This window comes from Pipra filicauda, unplaced genomic scaffold (assembly GCF_003945595.2).
Source record: "Pipra filicauda isolate LSUMZ 115617 unplaced genomic scaffold, ASM394559v2 scaffold153_size1761393_pilon, whole genome shotgun sequence".
Lineage (NCBI taxonomy): Eukaryota > Metazoa > Chordata > Aves > Passeriformes > Pipridae > Pipra > Pipra filicauda.
In genome coordinates this window covers 907,751-926,223 of record NW_024104029.1, presented here as the reverse complement: position 1 = coordinate 926,223, position 18,473 = coordinate 907,751, and positions in this window count along the sequence as shown.

Genomic DNA, 18,473 nt, shown 5'->3' with positions numbered 1-18,473 from the left:
TCTTAGATTCTTACATACAGCAGCTGTGTCTGGCCTGCTCTACTTCCAAAGTTGAACATGGAAAACACTTTTGCACACCTAGTTGCACTAATTTGTTTGGGTAAATGACTTCTTTCCTCACATCACAAGATTAAGAAAATACTAAGTTCAGTCATCAGAGTCTGAGAGACATGGAAGAAACACTTATTTTTGTTATTCTTTCCATGCATTTGCTCTGAGTGATATAAATACTAATAAAAGAGAAGATTGTCTGAAAGACTCCAGAAAATCAAGACATGAAAACTCAGAGTTTAGAAAGAAACAGAAAATGGCAGGGATACATCAGAGTTTCTAACAATTCTAGAAAAAAACCCTAACTGTGTAAGAGCATACTAGTAAATTGTTGTTTGCTCCTACGATTGTATTTTTTCCCCCTAATTACTATTCATGCACCTCTTATTAACTTCCCTTCCATTACTTTCCTAGTCCTCTTCCAATAATGCTTTTCTTTGTCTCTTGCTATTCTTCTTGGGATTCCTGATTCCTGCACCTTTTTTTTTTACTTTCTTTGGGTGTTTGTTTTGGATTTTTTTTCTTTTCATAAGAATTAGAAAAATGCTGCAAATTGCACCTTCTCCTCTCTTGTTTTCGTGAGAATCAGCTAAGGCCAGAGGAAAAGCTGTTATGAAAAATTATGAAAACTTGGTGCAAGGTTAAACAGCTTTCCAAAAAAGTCCAGTCTCTGCTAAATCCAAATGGTTAGATATTATGAATCCTAAGAGGATATACATCATCTCCTTGTTGATTTCTCCTCATTAAAGAAGTGTACATGTATCTAATACAAGCTAGACCGCCACTAACAAAAGTACATTTCTTTCTAATCTTTTTTCTCTAATAATATAGTTAGTTAACCATAAATTAGAAGTAATATTTTAAAGCAAACCATTAAAATATTCAACATCCTTTTTTTCCCCTCATAGCTGTGTAGCTAGATGGCTTTCAAAAAGCTGATATTAGTAAAATATTTTATTTTATCACTTCTGAAATGTTTTCATAAACTTTGTATCTCAAACTGAGCTACCAGGCGTAACCAAAGCAAGCTGAAAAATAATTTTAACCTAAGAAATAAAAAAATAGATCCATTGACTGGGGTATTTGAGTAATATTGCTATTATTCACAAATCATAACTGAATATGTGATTATACTTTCAGTTCAAATTACTTTATGAGTCCTTTGTATTATAGTTGGCATCTCTGGGTGGTTTCTTACAGATCCTATTATTGTATTAGAAATTTTCCAAACAATTTTTAATGTGTTCATGTACTCATACACATGTATACATATCAATTTGATTGTCCAGTCCAGTGTAACAATGAAAGACCAGTTTTCACACTGCCTTTATTATTGGATCTGCTGAACCAATATTTGCCTACATTTGTTCTAATAGAAGTTTGTGATGTGTGGGTATGTACATATGCACTAAACACACATGATAGTTTATATCGTGCAAGAACTAAACAAACAAATTGTAAAAATGAACAAGGTGGCTAAAAGCATGAAGCAAAGCAAACTGGAAAGAGAAAATATCATCTATAATAAAGGAAAGCAAATTGTCAGTGAACTTAGACATAGTTATCTTTTCTCATGATCTCATTTTAGTGAGTTGGTAATATAACAGAGATCATGAGCATAAATGGAATATGTGTTGCTTAACAAGTTTTGTTAATTTTCTGCAGTCAATTTATACACAGAGAATTAAACAGATCAGACTGGATGGAGTTAATAAGCCCGTGGACTGATTAAGGCTGATGCCTAAGGCATCAGGCATAGAGGAATTCTTCTAATGCATTTACATATATTTTATACCCACCAACTGATTAGATGAAATATAAGAGCCCAAGGTACCGGTCTCCAAACACAGCCATCAAGACTATTTGTATACAAAGCGTCATTTCAAAAGACAGACAAGCTGATTTGTGATTGCTGCATTGTTAGGTAGGAGGGAACTAGGATAAAGTAGCAGAACAGAGGGGGTCCAGGATCCTATGAGAAGAGTACTCCCTGAAAATGTCACTATTTTTGAATCCAACATGTTTTAAAGAAAATTAGTGAAATCCAGAACAGAAGATAATACTGGGAGAAAGGAATGCTGATTCAGTTATTTTGTCCCTAAGCCTTTTAGGATCAGTCCCAGAAACCATATAGAATCATCAAGTCAACTGGGTTGGAAAAGACCTCTGAGATATCAAGTCCAACCCTTGATCCAACACCACTGTGGTTACTAGACCATGGCACTAAGACATCCAGTCTAATCTCAAAAACCTCCCGGGACGGTGAATCCACCACCTCCCTGGGTAGCCCATTTCAATTATTATGTTGAATAAACTTCTCTCGTGTTTATGTTCCAGTCACTCTGGTGGAGACCTTCACAATGATTTCAACATGCAATTAATTTTTTCTGATAATCGTTCAACATACATGAAAAGAGAACACATCCCATAAATCTAATAAAGCTGCATGGTTAAGAGCAGCCATCCTTGCCATGTCTATGAAGTTGAATGTAGTGCATCATAATACCTTGATTGTACCTGTCAAATTACTGACAGAGCAACACAAATCTGAATGAGACAGAAGATCAGTTAATCGTTCTGAGCAAAGTTGAGGTTTACAGGTCATCAGCAACCAACCTCTGTGCAGTACAGCTTGCTGGAAGACAACAGACACTGACTGGTAAGTTGACATTAGTCCGCGAACACTGAAGAAAGTATTTTGTACATGTTTCCTTGAGTCAGATTTATAACACTGCTTTGATGATATTTGCAAAGTGTTTTATTTTGAAAGATGCTCATGCTTTTGTTTTTTCTTTTTTAATTTGCACAGATAAGAGTGTGCCCAGGAAACTACATGACTGAATCTGCAGAAAGTTTCAGTTTGTCTATTTAGAGATATTCTAACTCTGTGTAAGAAGGAAAAGTCATAACACATAAAAAAACCCCAAAACTGGATTATAAAAGATGATCAAACACACAATTTAGAAAAGCAATTCGTGACCAAGAAATAAAATGCTGAGCCGGTAAAGAAATAAGGATGGGTGGGGAAGAGGGGTGTAGGAATCCAGATATTAAATATCAATGATATAGGTTCCAATGGTTGTAAAGAGTCTTCATATCAATCAAACTGTCACATCTGGCAAGCCAGACTCTTCCTTTTTGAACAAATTGCAAGCAGATACTTTGTGGAGTAGCAAAGTTGTCTTTCGGAGTTGAAACTGTCCAGCATCCATGGGCCATAAGCAAATTTGGCCATACTATTAATGGCCAGACTAAGGAAATGAACAATTTAAATAACATGCTCGGACTCATCAAGATCTTAAAAATACTTCTGAAGCTGGTGTCTACATTAAAATGCTTAAATTCTTCTGCTAAAAAAAGCCCAAATGGTATGCCAGTGAACTTGCCAGTGATCTTTCCATCAGCTAATTTTTCTTATGTGCCTAATTATTGTCCTACACTTTGTACAGAGCGGGAATACCACTCCCAGCTGTTTTTGCTGTGGAAAAAGACAACTGAAGGCAAGGGATTGATAAAACAAATGCCAATCTCGCTTCATTGTCTACGTAAGGATATAAGGTTACCGTTTTTCTGTTCCCATGTCAGACGATTTGGCTAAAGGATTTTTGAGTGTGCTTAATAATAATCAGGGTATTTGTTTTAATAATATGTGAGCTTACAGCTTTTATGAATAATTCTCACCACTGCAAATTCAGGTCAACATTGATTTGATTGTCTACATTTCCAGAAGTTGTTTAATTCTCCAAATAATATAGAGGCACAGTCATGGATTTACTTTTCTACACCTTTCAAAGCTTCATTTTTATGTGTGAGTTTTTTGTGGGGGTTTTTTGTAGATTTTTTGTTTTATTTTGTTTTTGTTTTTCACAAATGGTCTATTTTTAAGCAACACATCTCATCTTGATAATAGTGCATCAAGTAAACTCACATGAATTGACCTACAGGGCATTAATTAGGCTCAGATTACTTTAGTAAACATAAAAGTCCCTGTAGTTTAGTTTGGCCTTAGTGAAATAGTTCAACACAGACCCACCTAACCAAGGGCATGCAAGAGATGCATTCAGGATTACAGAGCTCTTCTTTCCATTTCCTCTGCCTCTCTACCTTAGTTGATAGCACTTGCAGGATATGCTAATGTCATCATTGCACAGCCCCTGGCTTTACCTCCAGAGAAGAAAAAACATGCACTAGAGTGAAAGATTTCTCTCTGAAAACCTGTTTCAGAGGTCACCTGAGAGTAACAAACAGAACTGCACTGTGTTTTCTGGCTTGGAGTATTTGCAAATTAGGAAAGAACCGCGGAGATGTACAGCAGGGCATAGCCAAGTCATAGTATTTCCATTAGAAAACAGGGGGTCTAGAGAACTAAAATTCGAGGACTGAATAGAAGTCGGGCAAAGCTGTGAGAGAGGAGCCAGGAAAGCAAAAGGCAGTTGGAGCTGGGCTGGCTTCCAAGGGCAAAGATTGATAATTAAAAAGACCTTATAGTATCCTTGCATTTGTCTGAGGATTTTTTTACAGGATATTAATTAATTCTTTATTGTTGATGGAGTCTACATGTTAAAAAATGCCTAGGAATCATTAAGTTTTTCAGTGTGATTATTCATGACACGTCAGCCAGCTTCCCAGGTTGCGACAACTCTTTAGCATTCTCCCAAACACCAGATGTACTCCTAAAAGGCAAGGTGTCAGTAACATTGACAAAATGCCCTGCACGGAAGTTGTCAGTACTGGGCAGCAGGGATCCCTCCTGCAGTGCAGCGTTTTGATGCCTGGGAGCCAGCTACCTGCCCTCTCGTTAGCACAAGGGCACTTGCTAGCTCTGTCAACAGTAATGAACATGACGAGGGACAGCCCGCGGGATGCATGCCATTGACAAGGTGCCCTTCCCTACCAAACAGTTTGAAACCACTGGGTGATCCAATGAGTGTGGTAGGAGCAACTTCTGACTTCAGACTGCCTACAACTGTTCTTCTTGTTCCTGTCTTGGAACATCATGGGTGTGAGGTCTCAAGACATTGCCTTGCATATGCTGTGTCTTCTCACAAATGCAGCTCTGGCACTAAAGCATTAATCGAACTCTCTCTCAATAGTGATTAATGAGAAGGCTCCATCAGAGTAACTCAATGTATTAGATTCATTTTGTAGGCCCATCATCTCCTTGTGGTTTCACTTGACATTAACAAAAGTGTGTTTGTGACACGGATTGTATTGCAAGCAACAACACCTTTCCAATTAGGTGCACATTTTGAGACCAGAACAGAACAAATATAATAGTATTTATAACATAATGGATTTGTAAACACTATCCTAGCATTAGTATTCTGCCAGCTCAATAGATTTATAATGTACTGGAATGTGAGATACCAGAACAAACACTTATAGCATGCAGATAGGTTTCAAATTATTCACATTTGAGACACTGTCAAATTTTTTTCCGTGTTACCTGTATACACCTCAAAAAGGCCTTCTGTATGTTCTTAACATCCTCCTCTGCTTCAAAACAGACATAGGCTAAAACATTTGATGAATTACATCCAGCATTTTGTGGAAGTGAAAATTTGGTCTCACGGTTACTCATCCCTTCCAAAGTGGATTTTTCAGACTTTTTTTTAAGTTTTATTCTGAGAGAATGAAAACAAACACACAAAGATGTCCCATGTTTACAATCTTGGCTCTGTCACTAGCTCAGTGTGTGGCCTTTTGCATATCACTTTGCAAAAAGCTACTGGTGGTTTTTCTAGAGTCAGGAAAAAGGGCTGACCCTGCAAGAATCTTGCTTTGAGAAAGGCTCTCTGCAAAGCACCTTTCCCAGAAAAATAAACACTTAAGCAAATTGTTCTGTTTTATGGGATGAACTTTATACCCAAGTCTCCAGTGAATTTAAAATCTGATTGAAGCAAATATACTTCAAAACTTCAGGGTATAATTAAATGTCTTTGGTTGGGATGAATGTGCTCTCATGGTAATTATTCTATTAATGAATTTTACTAACCCCTGAAGATTTTCACATCAGAGGTGGGTGAGCTGATCTAGTTGGAATAATTTCTTTTCAATTCTCTTATTTGTTTTGTCAGGCGGAAGAAACTGTACAGAAAATATTATATGCCTATCATTTCATGGAAATTGTTAGCATTCTGAACACTCTCAAAATTTAATAGATCTCTCCACAAATTGGTATTCGTTCACAATGTCTTTTGAGGGTGCTGCATTCACAATAGCATAAAATTGAAAATAACTCTTGCTGGTGTGGAATCATATCACGTGATGCAATGACATTCAGAAAACACTCATTAGGAAATGAAACAACAGAACAGATATTCTGTGTGGTATCTTCCTTTTCATGCTTATATGCAGTGTTTTACCATACATTGTGCTTCAATGTAGAGAAAAAAAAAAAGGAAAATGTTATAAAGCAACCTTCCCTCACACCAGTTTCCACTATGAAACCGATCACGCTAATAGACCACTGAGAGATGTGGTGTTAAAGTGACGTGATGAAGTGAAGCAGCTGGACTGAGGATGTATGATAGGTCAGTCACAGATGTAAAAAGAGGACTCAATGCAAAATTAAGCACCTGGCAGTTTTGTGGTCACCCTCTATTATTTGGAATTTCACTTTAACAGTCTAATTTTTACGTTAGATTTGGATAACTTAATCTCCTGCTAGTCTTCAGCAAGAGGTAGTCAGAAACTCTGAAATTTCTACCTTTGAGTGCTAGGTGTCTAAATTTTAGAGGGTAGATTATAGAGGGTAACCTGGAATGAGAATTTAATCCATAATCACACCTCCTGAGCCCTGTTGTGTTCAGGGAGCATTGCACTACCTCCATGTGAACAGTAGCAACACTCACACTCACTCCCACCTTCTTTGCATCTCAGGGAAGCCAGGTTCTATTCTAAGTCAATTTAATTCTATTGCCTCTCTTATGCCAGGATGAGAGCTGTCTGAACCTCTTAAGCATAAGAGAGCAAACACAGTAGAAAGTTTTTAAAATATGTTAACTAGAAAGTTTTTTAAATATGTTTTGGTAATTTGTACATTTGTTTGTTAGAAAAACTGTATCTGGTTTTGTCTTTGAGTCACTAAAAGGATAATGTGAATTAGTTTCATAAAATGAGCGCATATTTTTTGTATGTGTAGATTTATACTCCAATTCTCTTTAATCATTGAAACTGATTTTCCTGTTTTTAAAACAGGTAAAGTGGAACTTTAATCTCCATCTTAGAGTGAACTTTCCAACCATCCTTGAAAAGTTTTGATTTTTGACAAATATTTGTATCCAACTACTACCACCATGGACAGGATTTGCAGATTTTTACCCAGTGTACAGGCCATTTGTAATTGCCTATCTAATCTGGTTACGTTAAGGTTTCCAGTATAAAGCTTTCTTAACTCAGGTAATTGATGTACGGAAACTGGAGAAATCTTAGGAATGTATGCAATGCAGACCATTTCCTAAACTATCAAAAATCATCACATCTTATTATCTGTAATGATTATGACAGAATTTAGTTCTGATACTTTTCCAAAACACCAGTATGTGTGTTGCATGAGTACCTGCATGAGTATACATTGCACAATGACTGTATCTAATTGTTCTCAGAGATAAAGCAGGTGTAGCTTCTCTAATTTATGTGATACCATGCTTTTCCTATAAAGAGTGACATCTCTAATGCTTTTTAGCTGCTGTGGAGCTCAACGAATACTTTTTGTAGCAAAAGGGTGGGGGTGTCTCTCTAGGTCTGTATTTGTCTCTGCATGTCTGTGTGTTTAAGAAGACAGAACTGTAAAAATCAAGGACAGTGTAAGTTATTAATTAACAAGAAAAATATCAAGAAAATACTGACCACTTAAAGCATGTTGTTGTACACTGGGAAAGAAGAGAAAATTGCCAATAAGAGAGGACTACTTTTTACAGTGTCACAGAACAGTGCAGTTTTGGGGACATCCAGGGAAATCCCCTGCGTGCTACTCTGCAGTCACAAGGTACTTCCCATTCAGGGCTTAACTGTGGGTCAAGGTATTGTATATCCACCATTACTAGTATGGATATGAATGACACTAAAATTACAAAATATGGATTAATAATGCAAATATTAATTATTGTGTTATGTGGCATGAGAGACTTGCAATTATATAAAAACTTTACTTCTCCACATAAACTGGATATATCTGGTGGGACAACAAGGGCTTTTTGATTTTCTGAAAAAGTTGGAATTCTAAAATTAATACTTTGTGAGAAAAGGCTCTTTTCTTAGCAATGAGCTCTTTGATCTCATAATGTACTTATTATACCATGCCTAGGCTGTTTCAGGCAGCATATCGGGTCGATTCAGAAATGAAGGTGTTGAGCCTGTTGCTTGAGAAGGCTGCTGTGTGACCTTAGTTAAGTCACCAGTCCTCCAAGTCCTGTTTCCTCATCTCATAAAATAGGAATAAGTGGATTTATTCTGTCTCACAGTGTAATTGGGCAGCTAAATACATAAGAAATGGTTGAGAGAGCTATAATAATAGGGGCCATGGAAGTACATAATGCTTCAGTAGGGAAATAGAAATGCTAGCACTAAAGAAGACTGTGCTAAAGTAATGATTGTTTGGAATTAATGTACTTACCTCTTGGTTTTTTCAGCGGAGAAAGAACTGTGTAATTTTAGAGCAATGAAGTTCTGTTTTAAATTCCATGTGCCCAAGGCTTAAACTGTGAAATTACTGTAGCCACATCTGTAGTGCATTTAATCTAAAAAAGTCACTGAATATCTGTTGTTCTAAAAGAATGTTTTAAGAATTTACATGGATGTAAAAAGATTTATGCAATGCCATTGATGTCCAATTTTTAATACTTAATTTTCGTTTCACAAATGTTCATATACTGTTACTTTTGGTTTTTTTAAACTAGATTGGACAGGATTGAAAAATGCTTAAATGCGTGTACCTTAGACTCAACTTGTGTTTCTGTGTTTTGCTATTTGCTTCACATTTTTTCACCACTTCCCAGCTCTTCAAATTTTAAATATTTTACTGAATTTTAAATATTTTTCCAATTTTCATCAGGTGAGCATCTGACCATTTTCTCATTAGCTCAGCTCTCTAAATCTCCCTAAATCTTTTTAGGTGCTCTGTTGACATCAGTATCCTGAATCCAGAGTCATGTCTCATTCTGGTTCCTGTTTCAGAAGGCTTTCCAGTAACACTAAGTCATTTAAAAGCAGCAGCCAGATAGGACATTAAAAATACTGCATGAATCTAAATGAAAAAAACAAGATCATGTGTATTCACAGACTTTGTTTAAGGACAAAACAAGCCATGGACTGTTCTTCTCTGTTGCTGTTTAAGTGCTATGCAAATTGCATTTAAGAATCAGGTTACTCCAATACTGTATGTTTGTGGGAATGCAGATTTTGTAGACAGAAAACATTGCAAAGCTTAAATGGTCTAATAATATATATCCAGAGAGCAATGTGTTAACAGGAGCTGTTCCTCCAGAAAATTTTTCTTAATGTATGATATAATACAACTACTGCACAGAGTGACAAAATTCTTTATTTTCACTGTTTCTTTAGCTATGGAAGGCACCAAAACTGCAATGAAGAGAGACAGTAAAAGCAAGATATGTACGTATTATAATACAAGTTATTTGGCAAGTAAATATCTTTTGATTCTTAAGGGCACCTGTCAATTTTTCAAACAAAAGCTTTTATTGAGAAGAGGAATTCCTAAAGACAACTATTTGCATAAAGAAATTAATTTTTTTATAAAAATGGGAAAAAATTGAAAATTGCAAAATTTTTTTAGTTTTTTCTATAAGAGCTTTACTTCTCATGTAGTTGAAAAGACAAAGAAAATATTTTATGAAGTAAGAATTTAATTTTTTACTTAATTTTTAATTATTTTTTTTTAAGTAATGAAAAAAGAACGTAGGAATGGAGGTTTCCACAGTTTCATAAATTTGAGACTAATCAATATGGGGCATAGAAAATTCCATGTTTTTACATAACCAGCAGTACAAGAAATTGAAAAATAATTTTTATATGCAAAAAACCCTTATAAAAATGTTATAGAATTCCCTTCCAAAGGAGTGGACCCATTACTCTGAAATACTGAAAGAAGATGAGAAGGGAAACAAATGAAGTTTGGAGCACAGTGCCTTCCTTCCATCTTTGACAAGATGGATAGGATGACCTACATGCCTTTTGCATCTCTAAATTTAATTACAGTGACATGAAATGTTCCCCTAAGGTGACTGACTGTCTCCCCATAGTCATTTTATTTTCCAGATACATTCTCTGATACACCCTGGAAAGGTCTAAAAACATCTGAAGCAGCGACATCAGGACTGCAAATCCAACAAACTTTTGTTTTCTGGGCAGCAGCCAGATTTGATTCCTGGTAATTTTTCAGTGACTCTGGCTCTTGAGAATTGTTTTCACCAAATCAACTTGTGCTGCTAAAAGCTCTCTGTTCTGTACCATAGTCAGCATGTTGTCTAAACAGACTATTATCCCAAGCCCTTGCACACAGAAGGCTGCTACCATGGAGCTGACAAGAGGCCAAATGGTAGGCTGGAGGTCTGCCAAAGTTCTCCTTCCCAGCGAAGCCTGGAGGAACCTTTGACACTTTTTTCACTAGCAGGATAGTAAGACATCCTTCAGGTCTAATCTCACCATCCAGCTGTCCGACTTTGAGGTGTCTCTTAGGAGATGGAGCCCCTCCTCTTGTAATGCATGCATTGATATGGTACTCCAGCATTCAGTCTTTTTAGATTTCTCACAAATTAATTCTTATTAGTCTCTCGTATTGGGCATCAGAAACAAAATTCCTTGTAAATGTTGAACTGGGAGAATTTTTACCATTACTTGCTTTTGAATAAGGAAAAATTAAGTTTTTTGTGTGTATCAGACATTTGTTTGAACTATGGAAAGGGAACTGTGAAGGAAAAAAATTATCTGAAAAATCTGTCAATGTTGACATTGTATACTTAAATTTCACTAGAATCTTTGCTTATGTGTACTCAGCTGTTGAAACATCATTCTTCTTTCTCCTTGGTCAGCCACATCCTGGGCTGCATTAAAAGAAGGGGGATCAGCAGGTTGAGGGAGATGGTTCCCCTCCTCTACTCTACTCTGGTGAGACTCCATGTGGAATATTGCTTTCAGGTCTGGGGTCCTCAGCACAGGAAGGGCATTGACCTGTTGTAGTCAGACCACAGGAGAACCATGAAGGTGAACAGAGCAGCACTGGAGCACCTCTGCTATGAAGACAGGCTGAGAGAGTTGTGGCTGTTCAGCCTGGAGAAGAGAAGGCTCTGGGGAGACCTTACAGCAGCCCCCCAGTACCTAAAGGGTCCCTGCAAGAGAGCAGAAGAGGGACTTTACACGAGGGTATTTAGTGATAGGACAAGGGGAAGTGGCTTTAACAGAAAGCGAGTAGGTTTAGGTCAGATATTAGGAAGAAATTTTTCATTTTTATGATGGTAAGACATGGGAACAAGTTGCCCAGAGAAGTTGTGGAAGCTCCCTCCATGGAAGTGTTCAAGGCTAGGTTGGAGAGTGCTATGAGCAACCTGGTCTAGTGGAAGGTGTCTTTGCCCAAGACAGGAATTAGATGATCTTTAAGGTCTCTTCCAACCCAAGCTCTTCTATCATTCCATGATTTGAGGGGCAGGTCATCTAGACTTGCTGCGAATTTCATGCTTTAAAGAAAGAAATTTCCTATACTAGCCAGAAAGCTGAGTCTACATTGGATTCGTGAGCCTCTGATTTTGACACGGAGCATAATGCTTATCCTAGTAACAAGAAAGAGCAACCAGTTTCTTAGGTGAAAGTCTTGCATTATTCAGTTTGACAAAAAAAGCTGTCTGTAGCTTTTTCACTTTACTGAAGGGACAAAAAAGAAAGCAGAGGTTTGGAAAATTGATTTTCTATCTCATTAAAAAAATTATTTACGGAAAACAGTCCAAAATAAGGACAAAATGTTTATATACAATATTTTGCAAGCATTTGTATTCAAGTAAACCAGTTGTTTGGGGTCAGTTTGACTGTTAATATAAGCTTTGATCCTATTTACTTTTATAATAAAAGTAAATAGATAGTTACATATATATTTTTGGACAGGAAATTTGAAGTCAGTTCCAAAAAACAATCTGAAATTTGATCCATAGAAAGTATTAATTAGGGATCTTTTCCAATGTGACATGGTCTTTACAACTGATCTTTTTGATCAATTTTGCCACAAAGTGATTTGATAGATCCCGTATTAGACTGTTAGTTGTATCTGTAAGATAAGAGAACATTTTCCTTTTACATAGAATACTAAGCATTTTCATAAATTTGTTAGTTTATAAGTTATTAAGCTTGATGGCTTTAGGAGTGCCACTATTTTCATTCCAAGATTTTTTTGCCCACCATATATCAGGCAAGGTGAAAATCCATTGTTCTTTGTTTCTATTTTCCAGAGGTTCTGAACTGAGTTATCAGTCTTACATTAATGGGTATTTGAGAAAAACAATATTTTGCAGCCGAACCACGTTGATATTACTATGTCTTACTTCCTACAATGCAGAAATACACATTTCATTTGTGTTATCTTGCCAGCTTTTAATTCCATGTACCAGATGATACAGAAAATAATTTCCCCTCTCCTGTTCACTGACATAGCAGTGCCGGACTGCCTTTTCAGCAGCAATCTTTTGAGCCTATTTATTTCTTTTGTACAAAGTGATTCAGTTATAGTTTGCACAAAAAGCAACAACAAATTAACACTTTTGATCTTCTAATTGGAGTGCACAGTAAGCATAAGCACATTGCCATGCTAAGTATTTATACTCACAGCTTATCAATATCCCCCAAATCTTCGTTCGCGAAGCCTAGCCATGATTATCAATATCTGAAGTTGCATATCCAGCTTTTTGTAAATTAAGACTGAAGACATCCTGACTTGCACATTAATCTGATTAAAGGTAGCGTTTAATAAATGAAGATTATTTTTAATTCTGCTTTCAAGTCCTGTTGCTGTTTTCTCTCATCCCAATGCACTTGATGACCACTCTATTATCTTTAACATCCTGCTACAAATAAACATGATCTTTGCTTGATTTGTAGAATGTTTTGTATTTATTTCTGTCCAGTACCTCTGTATTCTCAAATTTTGCTTTTGTTTTTATTGGAAAAAAAAAGATGGTCATATTGGAGTTGCTCCATGACTCCCTTCTCTGATCCATTGTTTGAACTATCATCTTTATCAGATAGTTTCTATTCAATAAATCTACTTCATTAGCCATTCTCAAATGTGATTTTTTTGGACATGACCTTCATTCTTTCATACTTCACAACAAAGAATTATGAATAATATAAGAAGTTTACCTAACAGAATTGACTATCTCAGATGTCTGCTTTCTTAAACACAGCTGCAGTTCCCAGTCCTGTCTGAAACACAGTTTGACAATGGGAAAGCAGACATGACCTTACAGTAGCTGGTTACTACGTGCAGAGATTCTAATCTCCAGAGAAGAAGTTCTGCTTTTAAAACGGAGGATATTTCCATGTCCTTTGCAGGATTTTACATTCTATTGATAGAACCAATTTTGCCTTGTTTCCAGATGAAGTATATTTTCATAAAGATAAAATAACATATGGCTTCCTTTTTTTTAAGTGTTCTTTTTAATGCCAATATATTCCATGGCCCTTCCAAAGGTAACATCTACTACATGTAAAAAGTTGTTCCCTTTACAATTATCTTTCTTGGGAAAAAAGTATAATTTGCAGTAATCAGAATTAGTTTTATTCTTCCCACATGTGACCAGTCTTCTTTACTCATGTGGTCAGTCTCCTTTACTTATCTGTTCCATAACTAAACTAAGCTTACTGTTCAGACTTACCAGAAGAGACTCTACTTGTAACAGATGGATCCCATGAGGGCTCATTATCCCAATACAGAACCATAAGATATGGAAAAGCTCCTCCCAGGGCAGCTCAATTTTGGAAGCAGATTGGTTATGTTAGTGTAGCTCTTTACCCAACCTATACCAAGTTCCTGGGGATGGGGGGTGAGGGTGGGGGTGGAAATTCAGTCAAAAGTACTTTGTAAAAGTAATTGTTGTGTAGAATAAGAAACTTTGAACATTATAAGGAGATGATTTTAGAGTTACAAAGTAGGGACCCTTCTCTAGGAGTGGAAAAGTTGCTCTTGCTAAGTTTGGTACCACTGCCATCTCCCTTGACCTGAGTGTAGTGGGTTTGTGGAGTGGTCTCATAATACAGCACTGGCTCTATGGAAGCTTTTTGTCTTCTTGTTGTAATCCAATTCCCCTGGCTCACATTCCCAGACAGATCATGTGTCTGCTCCCCATGATTGCCCTTCTGCCCACTAACTTTCTCCTGTTCTTATCCACTGTGCTTATACTTGCCTTTGCTAAGATAGATCCTCAGGGAGTATCCATACTTTTTAAAACTAAATCTGTAACTCATCTAATGGTTTTATTTCCTTCAGAGGGCAATGGTAAACTCTGCTTTCTCTACCATGACTGTATTAGAAACCTAGACTTTTGCTTAATGTTTCTATATTAGATGTGTAATTTAGGTGAAGAGAATAACAAATGTTTGAACAGCAAAAAATTTAAGAATATCTGTTAAATGCTTACCTTTCAAACAATAAATAAATCCAACACTTTAATAAGGCTTTTATTTTATGTACTTGATCTGAAGTTTGTCTTAAGTAAATTTTACACTTCACTATTTTTTATAGAATATGGTTCAAAAAAATATCATAGATTACCCATGACAGCCAAAATATAAAATTTAAATTATTATATTACTCTTATTTTGTGTAATTCTTAAAATCAAAGACCCATTTCTTAAAATATTACATCAAAGTCACTCAGCATACACTTTATTTATTCATTTTAATAAATAAGAAATATATAGCTTAAAAGAACATTATACTTCATAATATTACACCTTAGGTTATATCTTAAAAGCTGAAGTTTAAAATGCTTGCTCCCAATGGAGATTCATTACTGGCAAATCAGTACAGCTTATGACAGCCAAACTTCTTGAAGGGTTAAAAAGAAACCAACAAATGAGTCTGAATTTGTGAATCCAACTCTAGAATTCACTTCAGGTCCTTTAAAATTTTTTCACATGTACTCCTTTTATCTGACTAACGTTATACTAATAATTTCCATGACTGTGGTTAGTACTGAAAAAAATACCCTCTTTTTCTAAAAGCAATGAGTCATAGAGAGCTAGAAGGACAGTGTGAATTCAAGCTATGGTCAGAGAAGAGACTTCTTGATCCTGTGGGAGCTATCACGGAATGCTGGGTGTGGGACTAAGCAACCAGGAGAACCGAGCTCATGTTCCTGTAGCACAGGTCAGCTTAGGAGGAGAAATTCTGGAGTGAAAACAGATGTGAGGTTAAATGGGAAAAGAGAGAGAGTATCGAGGAGAAACGAAAATGTGGGGAAGGAAGATCTGTTAATTTTTTATGCACATTATAACGATGCCAGAACTCTAGACAGGACCATGTGTCTTGCAAACAAATAAATGGATACTGCAGTTGCCCTGAGGAGCTTAAACATATGGGAATAAAGTGTGTGAGATTAAAGACAGTTGTTTGAAACACAATGGCCAAAATGTGTGGGAATGGTAAAAGTTGTGTCACTGAGTTCAGTAGCAGAGGAGAGCTGAGGTGTATCATATATCAAATGCACCATATATCAAATTCAAATGTATCTGAAATTGAAAGAATCACTATGCTCTGCAAAGGTCTCTCTCACCTCAGAAGTGCAGAAAGAACAAAGAACACGGAGTGTTAAGAAATTATATTACTGAAATCTCCCCGAACAAAACTGGAAAACAATCTCTGCTGTAATTTCTCTTTTAGCCTGCAATTATCTTTTTTTACAGTTAAGCTGGTGAAATGAAACATTCCCTGCTTTAGTGATGTAAAAGTAGACAACAGCTGATTTACTTTTCATTCCCAAGCTCATTTTCGTTCTAAGTGAATGATCAGCCTCCTCTCAACACAAATGTACCTTAAGATGCTCTCAGAAAGCATTATTTGGCAAATTAAACTTATTTGCATGGTTGTTTTTCAGTGGCACTTACACTGCAGCTACATTTATGGGTACATTTTATGTATCTCTATCAATTTTCTGACCAGTAAGTAACTACTGAAGACATTATTTGTGGGGATTTTAATTTTTTTTACAATTATAGCAGCAGTTTTCACTATAAATGCTTCACACCAGAACCATTCTTTTTCTGAAAAACCTATAACTTTCTAGCATTCAGCATAGTGAGGATATAGAGACACCTAACAGCATGAAAGAAGGCTTTTACAACAAACCATCACCCAAGACTTTCAGATTTTATATGAAACGGTGAAACAGTCATTTCACAAAGTGGTTTCACAGTATACCTACAAGTGTTTATAAAATTTCTTAATCTTTCCAGATGCAATTGAATATTATTTTTTTCATCCACTCACCTTGTCTTTGTAATCTGTTACACTGCTATCCTCAATAACATCTTGTGGTACAGGTGACACATATAAAGTTCTCTTTAATCAGTTTTATGTTTACCCTCTTGCAGTTAGTTTTGTGTTCATTGTCTTTCAGTTCCATTCAATGTACCCATTTCACTTCTGTAGAAAAGGTCTAAAAAGCATCTGATTGAGTCCCTAATTATTTGTATTTAATAACTCATTATACTGAGCACGACAAAACTTGAATTACAGACTACAGGATACTGTCATGAAAATCATGAATGTAGTCTTCCAAATTATCTTGTATTCTCATATTCCAATAGGCATATGGAAATCAATGTTAGCATTTGCAAAAGCAAAGACATAGAATCATAAAATTATAAAATCAAAGAATGGTTTATTTTGGAAGGAACCTTGAAGTTCCTCTAGTTCCAGTCGCCTTGCCATTGGCAGGAACATCTTTCAGTAGACCAGGTTGCTCAAAGCTCCATCCAACCTGGTTTTAAATACTACCAGGGATGGGGCATCCAGAGCTTATCTGGGTAACCTGTTCCAGAGCCTCACAACCTCCACAGTAAAGAATTTTTTCCTATTATCTAATTTAAACCTACTGTCTTTCAGCTTAAAGCCATTGCCCTTTGTCCTATCAGTATATGCCCTTGTAAAAAGTCTCTATCTATGTTTCATGCTAGCCTCCTTCAGATATTGGAAGGCTGCAATTAGGTCACCCCAAAGGCATCTTTTCTCCAGGCTTGGCACTTACATCAGCCAATTCCCTTACAACTCTGGGATGCATCTCATCAGGTCTCTTCTGGTCTTAAGGTGAGAGATCAGAGCTCCATCTCCACCATGGAAGAGATCTTTTGCCCTTAGAGAAAGAACATCCCAGAGAACAAACCTGTTTGTGTGGGTCCTCAAGGCACGTTCTCTTCATGTTTCCAGCTCTGTGACAGATCTTGGAGATCAAGAGGTGGGATTTAGCTAATTGTTACACAGATCCAAACATAGACAATAATTGCCTGGTAGATATAGGATATAAAAAACTATATTGCAATAAATGGTTTAATAACAGTGAAAGTGTTGTGTTAAGACCAACAGATCAATGACCTTGCAGTTAAATGGTCTTTCCTGAGAACAAATCATGTGTCATTTGAATGTTGTTTTCTGTTCAAATCTGCAGAGACTGTAAGATCTAGATAGAAAAAGAGGGGTTTGTGCCTTGCTCTTACAGTTTTCGCAAGTCGTGTAGTCCTGCCCAGGAGAAATTTCAACAGAGGGTGAGAATTCACTTTTTTCAATGTATTGCCGGAAGAAATTAGTGAGTTTAGGAATATTACTAATCAATATCTTATGTCAATATAATGATTCCTACTGACTTTACAATTAACATAAACAATACAGATAGTGCTCATACAGGAAAAGAAGGTGGCTGTAAATTTCCCCCTTTTTTTACAGTCATTGCTTTAAGAAGAAATATTTTGTCATGTATTTTGATATCCTAAAAAGTAATATGATGAGTAGAGTTGGGACATATTAGCATTTAAAACAAAGGAAAGTTTAAAATTAAACATATAGAACACTCCCTATTAAGATTTTATTGTGTATCTTTATGGACTGGGTATCATCACACAAAAAGAGGGAATGTCTTGATGTACTTTTTATTTTTATATTGCTAATAAAACTAGGAGTTTATACATATATATATATCTCCATTAAATGTGTTACAATTGGTTTTTCACAGATAGACTGTTATTTCCAGTCTGTAGTATCAATAAATAGCCATGGACTAAGAAAAATCCATTTTTAAATTGGTCTCTTTTTTTGGATTTTAGATAAACATAAAAGTAAGAAAATCTGTAGAGACAGCAAACACTCATATACAAGCACGGACTAGAACAATATTTCCATCTTTGCATGAGATTTACAGCATACGCCT